The sequence below is a fragment of the Zonotrichia leucophrys genome, chromosome 2, assembly GCF_028769735.1.
Source record: "Zonotrichia leucophrys gambelii isolate GWCS_2022_RI chromosome 2, RI_Zleu_2.0, whole genome shotgun sequence".
Taxonomy (NCBI): domain Eukaryota; kingdom Metazoa; phylum Chordata; class Aves; order Passeriformes; family Passerellidae; genus Zonotrichia; species Zonotrichia leucophrys.
In genome coordinates this window covers 48,753,145-48,762,709 of record NC_088171.1, presented here as the reverse complement: position 1 = coordinate 48,762,709, position 9,565 = coordinate 48,753,145, and positions in this window count along the sequence as shown.

Sequence of the window (9,565 nt, the reverse complement as noted above, 5' to 3'; positions counted from 1 at the left end):
AACAACTGCCTAAGGAAGAATCTGATTTACAGAAATTTGTCTTTGTTGGATGCTTCCCCGTGATTTAGCTGGACTGAAACGTTCCATACAATATTTAAAATATTTTTTTTCTGTGTGTGTGTAGGAAACCTGGCAGTAAAACATAGCCATAGCAGCAAGTTACAGTCATATTGAGAGAAAACACTCTGAGATGTCTGCTCAAGCCAAGTGGAAGTTCTCAGATTTTCTTATTTTCCTTTTAATGTCTGTCCAGCATCCATTCTGTATCATTAAACTCTGGTTGCATTTATCCTACTGAATTGAACCAAGTTCAAGAATATTCCCTGGTGTTGGATTTGCTTAGTAAGCCTGTAAGCTTTTAGAATAATCTGTAAATGTGGTGAGTGGTCTCAGAAAAGTATTTATCCCTGACAGCCAGCACTTTTCATAAACATCTGCTCATGTTGTGAAAGTTGACAAGGCTCTAGGGACTCCTTTGTTTACTCCTACAGATATGGCCGTGCTTGCTTTGACATGGTGCTCTGGCAATGTGTTAAGTCTCAGTCTGTGCCCTAGGTTCTGCTGGACATACTGATGTCATGCAAAAAAACACCTTTCTGGTTTTGACCTTGAGTTCAAGAAAGGCTCGATTCTGGGAGGATGTCTGCCTTTCTTCTGACCAAAGAGGGTCTGAAACAAGAGTCAGAAGAGTTAATCTCCATCTGGGACTCTTTGGGGGCCACAGGAGTTCTGAATATCATGTCCTGTTCTCTCAAGACTTGGAAAATGACAAAAGTGATGTTCAGAAGAGCACAGAGTAGAAACATCAGTCAGCTGTTTTTTGGTATGTGTAAAGTCACTGTGTTGGTCTCTAGTAGGTCATCAAATCTGAGGCCTGGGCTGGGAGTGTGTCCCAAGTAGACACTCTCCAAGCTTCTCTTTTGATTTTTACTTTGTTTACTCTTCTCCACAAGAATTATGCCAAATCCCATGAACAACCCAGTGGCCTTTCTCTCATGTGGTGATGTCCTGCTCAGACCACCCTGCTCAACAATAGGATCTGGCCTGGGGCTTCCTCCAGTGTAGGAAGTGAGGTTTATACCTTAGATTTTCTCATGGAAGAGAGGGAGGCTAAATGCTGAGGAGGTTTAGACACAGGTGCCTTTTTATGTGAGGCAAGGTATGCAGAGGCAGGGAATGTGATGTAGCAAACTGGAGATTGGAAGGGGGGAAGTTGGAAGAGGGGAAGTTGGAAGGGAGGAAGCAGCTCCTCCTCAACAGCCTCCTATGGGAACAGCAGCAGAGAAAATAGCATCAACCAGAGCTTGCCCCACCAGGACCTCTGCTCCCTACCATGCTTGGCACCCCAATGGCAAACATTAAAGTGGTTACAGCTGCCAGCTGAGGCTGACTTTGGCAGGCAGGTGGAATGTGTGTGGGTACATGCTACCCCTGAGGCAGGAATTTCATTGCCTGCCCCTTCTTTGTGGGGGCTTCCAGGGCTCTGCCACACTCTGACATCCACCACTGACCACATCCCTGGTCATAAGGGGCATAAACAGACTAAGACATCATAAAATAAGGAATAAAGAAAAGCCCAATGCATGCCCACCTGTCATGTGCTGTGCTGAAGATCAGCTCGCAGGTGGAGGAGATGCAGGTACAGATCTGCACCTTGAGAAGGACAGTGCGTAAAAGATCTGCCAAGGGGGAGAAGCAAACCTAATAATTTTTGAAAAGTGCAGGCAAGGTGGTTGCAAGGCTTTGATGGTTCGCTGCAGTTTAAGCACTGTGGTGAGCTAGCCCTAGCCCTGTGGTTTTGCAGCCAAAGAAGTAGCCTGCTGCACCCTGAACTGCAGTGATCAGTCACCACTTTCTCGTGCCTCCACTTTTTTACATGGCTCGGCATACAGAGGAAACATAATTTCTGTGGCATAGACAGCTATACCAGCAGCATCTTTTGCTTACTTTTGCTTAAACTTGCCAACAAGTTCTACAACAGTTTAATTTAAGAGGACCTGGAAACATCCAACACTGGAGTCTCATATGATGTGGTAATGATGCAAGCCCTATATTGTACATTTTAAAAAGGGAGATTCTTTCCCCTGGCAAGCATCATATCCTTGGTTAAAAATGAGTGAAGATTAATTGTAAAACCTGTAATGTAATATACATATTGTAGTATTAGTACAGAGAATGGTTGCATATGACATTTGCGTGCATGCAAACACAAACAGAATGCAAACCCACAGGAAGGTTGCCATATTATTTTTCAACATTTTAACTTAATTCAGAAAATCACCATTGAATTTTCAGCATTTTTCAGTTACGTCATGTTCTTCTTTCCTGTTGCTGACTTTTGAGTTTTGTATTTCATTCCTTTCATCTTGTCCTTTGTTGTTTTGCTTTAATGATATAATTTATCCTGCAAGTTTCACTAGTGTGTTCTTAGAAAGGAGCAGGGAAGTAGAATGTATACACTTCGAAGTAGCTGCTAAAAGATTGTTTCTTGCAAATAAAAAGGATAACTTCACAACAAATTCTACAAATCCTTGTATAGAAATAATTTTGAATTTCATAATGTAGCATCAATATGCATATATCTTTGAGAACAACATCCTGGAAAACTCAGTTTTATATTTCAAACATTATATATCACATGACAAAAGTAATTATCTTGAACTTCTTATATATATTAAATAGAATCTTTTGCAATCCATTTCATTAATTATAAATAGTGGCACTTGCAAATTTTTTTTTGTGTGAATTCCATCAATCATTTTTGGATAATCAAGATTATCATCAACGTAATTTTCAACAGATGAAGTAACTGCACCACTTAAATGAGCCTGTTACATCTTAGAATGAGGGTAGACAAGTTTTTCTCACCACAACAGCTGCCAGGTTTTGCCACAACAGCTGCCAGGGTTGCCAGGGATGCCTGGAGCACCTTGTGGCAATGCTGTGTGTGAAGCACAGGCAAAAGGTGACTTTTGGGGGCAAAAAAGCACCATACTTTATGGGTATGGAGCTTATTACCACTGCAAGTTCATCAAAAATTTATCTGTATCACCATTAAAAACCTCGTAAGAACATGCTTGAAAAACATATCTTTTTATTGGTCCTGAAATGTGCTGTATAAATTCTAGAAGCATCAGTTAAACTGTCTATGAGCTAAGCAGAGTTGTGTCATCCACAGCAAGAAAGCTTTTGCACCTAGAAAAATATTGATGGATAGTCTTTTCCTTTAAATGGTAAATTTATGTTTCGGCCATATATTCAGACCTGAGCTCCTCAAGGTACTTTCAAGCCAATCTGAGGTTTTATTCTGTTGAGACTTCACCAGCATTGGCCACTCTGGCTTTGAAAGTTTTATTTCTGTTGTGAGGAAGGTGAGAAGATTAATTCTATATGTGCTCTCCAGAATGCTGAAAATTTCTGAATAAAAATATAATAACATATTTTAAAAAATGAAATGTTTTGGCTCTGACTGGAGTAGTTCATCCTGCCCTCTCTCTTTTTTTTTTTTTATAAATTGTAAAAGTTGAGAACAGTAAGACAAGAGAGTTACATGATGTGGTTAATGCCAGGGTCTTGTGGTTATGAATAACTTCAGAAGTTTTAAAAAATTGATAAAATCTATACTGAACTGCTTGTAAATTGTGTTAGTACCTCAGCAGAACTGGTTCCTGGACAGAAATATGAATGGTGGAGGAATGGAGCGAGGAAATGGTGACAGCTGACAGAATGGTAGCAAGTTTGTACTAAAACTTCACACTTACTTTCTCCTGCTGTTCTGGAGTGACAGACATGTAATGTCACATAAACACCCAGCAGCTATCAGTGCTTCTCCCTTCCTGCAGATCCTTTCTTTAGTAATTCTTTGCCCTCAAAATAAGCACCGACTGAAAAAAAGAAGAAATAAACTGAGTTTTTTTTAATTTGAGAATCTAGGTGGATTCTTCAGATACACCTCAGGTATTTTGTCAAAAAAAAATCTTATTTGGTATTTAATTAACATGCTCTTTGGAATAATCTCCTTCATGCTACTTTCTCTTGAACTTTTTTGTTCTGTGGTGCTTTCCTCTGTCATATTCTCATTTTCCTACAAGAGCAAGAATTTTGTATTATAACAATTAAGAAAAAAATTGTACATTATTTAATTGATTTTATTTTAGAAAACCAGACTGCCTACAAGTTGCCAATATGCTGTGATGTGATATTTCCTGCTAATCTGTCTATTTCCAGAATTGGTAGATTTTATATTGAAGTAATTTTGGGGTTTTTTTCTGGGAGGGAGGAGGCAGGAAGGGTGATTTTTTGTTGGTTTTTTTTTTGAGATTCCCTTTTATCATGATCTCAATTTCTGTATCTATTGAACTCAGTGGGATATCCTGAGCAGTGGGATTCTCCAGAACTGAGTGCATCATGGAAACCTGTACTGGCAGCAGAAAACCAGCAAGTGGCATTAACTGCATTGGAAGAGACTGGGAAGGGGTGAGTGGAGAGGCAGCAGCTCTGGCACCTGGAAATGGGCATCCCTCAAAAACACACAAGTCATGAGTAATGGTGCAACAACAGTTTGATATTACCTGTGGATGCAACTCCTTTCTATAGCAAATTTGAAATTACCCTTCAAAAAAAAACAAACATCGGGGTAAAAATGTAGGTGTCTCAGTAGTAACGCTTGAGGAAATTATTATTTTTTTCTGTTTGCTAAGGGAATGTCTCTCTGCATATATGTATTGTTCACATGATAAGACAGTGATTTTGAAAATAACTATAAACCCAAAATAAAATAATGAAGTATGGCTATCCTGTAAACTCATACATTTCTCATCGTGCCTTTTTCTGTCATAGAAGAAACTCTACAAATGTTGTTTGAAAAGGTGCCACAGAGTGGCAGTCTCTTTGTTTTTGTGTAGGAAATATTTCTTCCTTTCTCCTTTTATTCACAGTCTGTGTGTATGTTAAATTTTGCTTTTCTCACTTTCTGGTGCTCTTTATCTTTTGAGTTTGGATTGTATTTTTATCATCCTTTTATATCTTTCAGGTTCTAGAATCCATGCTGCCTCACTGGATTTCAAGCTGGATAGTTTTGATTCATGTATGCATACTTTTGTCTTCTGAAGTTTTCTTTTGAGTCAAAGCTCAGTTATAACTGAAAGAAGGATTTGCTTTTTTTTTTTTTTTTTTTCAATTGATCTATAGCCCATGTTTAACTATAGGTTCTGGCTTGCCTTTAAATATTTATTTGTGACTCATTGAAATGCTTATTTTACTAGTAACTTCATTCTGCTTAACCAGGCTTTCTGTCATCAATCATGCTGCCTGTTCAGCCAGAAGAGAAAAATGCAAAGAATGATAATATTACAGTAGCACTGATGTGCATTTCCAGAGCTTTAATAGGATAAGTGTCAGCACTGATCCACTTCAACATCATCCACTGCAACAATACTGAGAAGCAGAGGAGGAAGACAGCCGAGCTGGTTGACATTTATGTATGTCTCTTATGCATGATCAAATTAGCATTTGGTCCCAATTGAAAGCAGGAGTATATAAAGGAGAGGATTATGTGAAGTGAAGATTACTACTCTAAACACAGCACTTACTAATGTAAAGCTATGAATGGAGGACTACCTTTCTGTGAGAAAGGACAGAAAGACTGATGCAGACGTGAGAATTCACTGTGTAGCTTTCTAGCTGACTAACTAACCATTCAGAAAGAGAGATGGGGAGGGAAAAAAAATTCTTAAAGCATCTCAATGAAGCAATTAAATTACAACTCAACTCTGACTCTCATCTCCTTGGTTTTGCAGACTACTTTTATTTTTAAATATAGTCACTGATTTCGAGCATATCTTGACTCTACCTGCTAGGCAACTTGATGGCTGTGATCAGTGATCAATATTGAGGAACTCGAGACCAAATTCCATCTCTTCACCAGCTTCAGTGTTATGTGAATAATCTAATTTATGAATTCTGCGTAGCTCCTTTCAAGGATTGTACTGTCCACTGCAGCTCTCTTACTGCAAACAATTCTAAAAGAATATTAAAAAGGATAATGAGGCCATGAGTAGCAAATTGTAAAGCACTGGAAATTAGGCCAGTTAGGCAATTTACAATAATTAGTAATGTGAAGGACAGAAAGCTTGAGTGTTTGATCTGGGAATGTCAGAGGGGTGGCCTCTCAGTTTGGTTCTTTAAAGCCAAGAATGGCTGGAGATGGGGTGGGGTCCAGAAGTAAAGCAGAATAAGGCAAATGTCTGGACTCTCTCGGTGGTTGTAATGACAGATTGGTGAGTTCAGATGTTAATTCTCCTATTTATCTGAAACCCGTATTTTTGAGAGGGCTAGACTGCCTGCTGAAAGTACCCAGCTCTTCAAGATAACTGGCTCAAACTACACAGATATCTTTTGGGTGGCCACAGCAGCAGTGAGTGACTTTGTGACGAATGGGAAGTTTAAACGGGGAAAAACAGGGAGAGATAACACCAGCCACAGAGTGATTCATTACAGCTGAATGGAAAAAAGATTTTTTTAACCTTGTCTAATCTTTTTTAAAAACACGCTGTTAAATGTTATGCACTGGTGATCTTTTTCACAGTGTGCTTTCTGACCAGTAGATTAGTTGACATAATTGGTTTGTGGTGACTCCACTGGTATGAGGGGCCTTCTCTATTGTGGGTGGGATTTTTGTGGTGTCTGTGAGAGGTAATGAAATGTAATCTGCTCAGAGGCCAGCTCAGCTCTTGGTGAAGAACCTGACAGCCCTTCTTTAAAACCAAAATGTTGGAAGCATAGAAACTACACAGGCAAGTTTGAGAATTTCACTTGGTGGTTAGGCTATGTAAGTAAGTAGGCTAAGTAGTAAGAAACACATTTGAAAGCTTGTAAGATGCTTTCTGAGAGGCTGACAAGTGCGCAGGTACAACAGAGCATGGTGAAGAGAAACGGGAAGACAGTGCTGATGAGCAATCTCACTTGAGTCTTTCATGGCACTAAGCCAAAGAAAATATCACAATAGCACCAAGCACCAAAGTTCTGTTAAACAAGTTTGTAAAAGAATTACATCAACAAGGCTTCTAATGGTGTCACATTTTGAGTCATCTAACATAAATTATTGTGGTTTCAAACATACAAAGCAGTAGTTGGAAAACATGTCTGAGTGACTTGAGTTAATAATGGCATTGTTTCAAAATTTCATAATGTGATGCTTTTCGTGCTGTCACAGCTATTTGCCTGTGCACATACAACATTCTGCACAATAAAACTTGTGTACCACTTAGCATGACAAAGCTGAAGGCTTTTTTTTCTTTGTGACATTGCAGGAAAAACTACTTAATAAAACAGAAGTCAAGTCAAAAGAAATAGTTATGTGGCTGCGTTCCCAGTTGTTAGACTGCTTGTTACCTTTTTAATTAAAAAACAGGTGTCATTAGGTACTTGAAAGAAAGGCAGCTGCATGCTGGACTGCAGATAAATCCAGAAATGTTACACATACCCTGCTGCAGATTTGCTGCAGGGCAACAGATATTTCTTCACCTGTGAAATTAATGTGCTGTGGGATCTTGTGCTAGCTTTCATCATCATCAGTGGATCAGGCTGTTAGCACCACTTCTGCATTACTTCCAGCAGAGTTTATATTGATGGAAATGAAATGTTTTAAAATACAGCTGTGAGCTTCTAATTTCCATCAATATTACAAACTGCTCACATTTTTCTTAGACAAACTGTGAGGACCTCTTGCCTTTTCCAGTCTCAGAGTATCAATATTATAACAAATAGCCTCGAAAATTCTGACATCTCTGGTGGTCACCACAGCCTATAGTTTCAATGCACAGCCACCTGGGTCTGATGCAAATCCTTTCTTGTTTGGCACATAGAGATTATATCAATCCAAAGCAAGAAGTTCACCTAGAGAATGTGCACCTTTTGCAGGTGGTTGCTCATTTGGTCTGGTGACATAATCTGCACTACATTAGGATGTCCAAGAATGCTGCCAGGGATCCACAGCAGTGCCATTCATCCTGATCACTGTCACTTCTTTCCCTGCAATAAGAAAATAATCAATCATCACTGCCACAAGTAGGTCCATAGCTGCAGGCTGCTCCGTGTGAAAACATGAAGCTAAAGTCAAAGACTGACAAGGCTACTGTGTGAAACTCTGACATTTCAGTTCCCACTGAGAATTTAATGGTAGATATTTCTCTGCAGCTCTCAGAAAATTCTGAAGTAATTCTTTTTTGGTGATGAAAATTGAGATTCTGTTCTTGCCAGCAAACTGTATCAATGTTTGAATGATTTAAGTGTGTTAATATTTGTGCCATTTAGTCTCTGCTGGCACCAGCACTGTTACCATGCAGACCTGCTGATCACTTCCTTCCTGATGCGAAGGGCATGAGGTCCAATACACCCAGCTTGCACCTGTGTTTTAGACATAGAGAAAAACAGACTTGCAAAATGTCTGCCTTCCCTGAACATTCAGTGGGAGTGCTTGGTGTATTAGCACATCATAGGTAAATACTCTCCAAACTCAGTACAAGCACCAGGCAAGTGATTTACTGGCATCTCTTGTCTTATTTCTTTCCAGATATATGTATCATTTCTGAGACACACCACCTTCATATGTTGAGAATCTCTGGTGGGTCCTGGCATTTTGATGGATGGGAAGAGGAAGTCTAAGCATCAGACAGGAAAAACTAAGCACATCAGAATAGGGGATGGATCATTCCTTGTCCTTCTTCCCATTGCTGGAACAGAGCCATCATGCAGCTGGAACTGCTTGGGCTTTGGTTCATCCTGAGCCAGCCTGGAGCTGTGCAAGGCAGAGCACTGTGATAGCAGTACTGCACACATCCATACCTAATAGAGTTAGTCTTCCTCAATATCATTTGAAAACAAGCTACTCTCCTAATACTGTTACACAACACAAGAGAGTTTGGCAAGAGAAGAGGAGAGTTCTCTACAGCTCTGATGGATGGGGATAAGTGAAATTAATCCAGTAAAGAAGTCTGCACTGTTAATTCCTTTAAGAGTCCTGAAAATTATTTTTCTGTTCAATTTCATAGTGCCCACTGGTTTATCTGAAGACATGTAGTAGCATAGTCCCTTTAAGAGCAATAAATCAGAGTGGAAAGGATGTTCTCATGGTATTGTGGTGTGGCACACTTACACTTCAGTTTGGAGGTTAATGAGTTCTTTTCTCTGAAAGCTAATACAGATTTCAGAGGCATTCCCCAGAGCAGCTAACGTGGTGGTTTAATGATTACCAAACTGGGTGCTTGCATCATTGTCAGCTCTATTTGAGATATTCTGCCAGTGCCTCTTCTAAATCTTTGCAGAAAGGGTTTCTCAGGCTTCCACAGGGATTAAGAGTACATTTCAACTTCTTGAAGTCTTACCATAATTTTTTATGTGCATTCACATATTTTTCTGACTGGCTAGAATCCATCTCATTTATTACTCTGAAAGTGTGTTTTGTTGGCTCTGCTAGCTGCTTATACACCCATATTCCCACTGCCTTCCCTCCCAGGAACATGTGCCCAGCTATGTTCCACTGGCCAGCTGGCAGCACCTTGTGAAA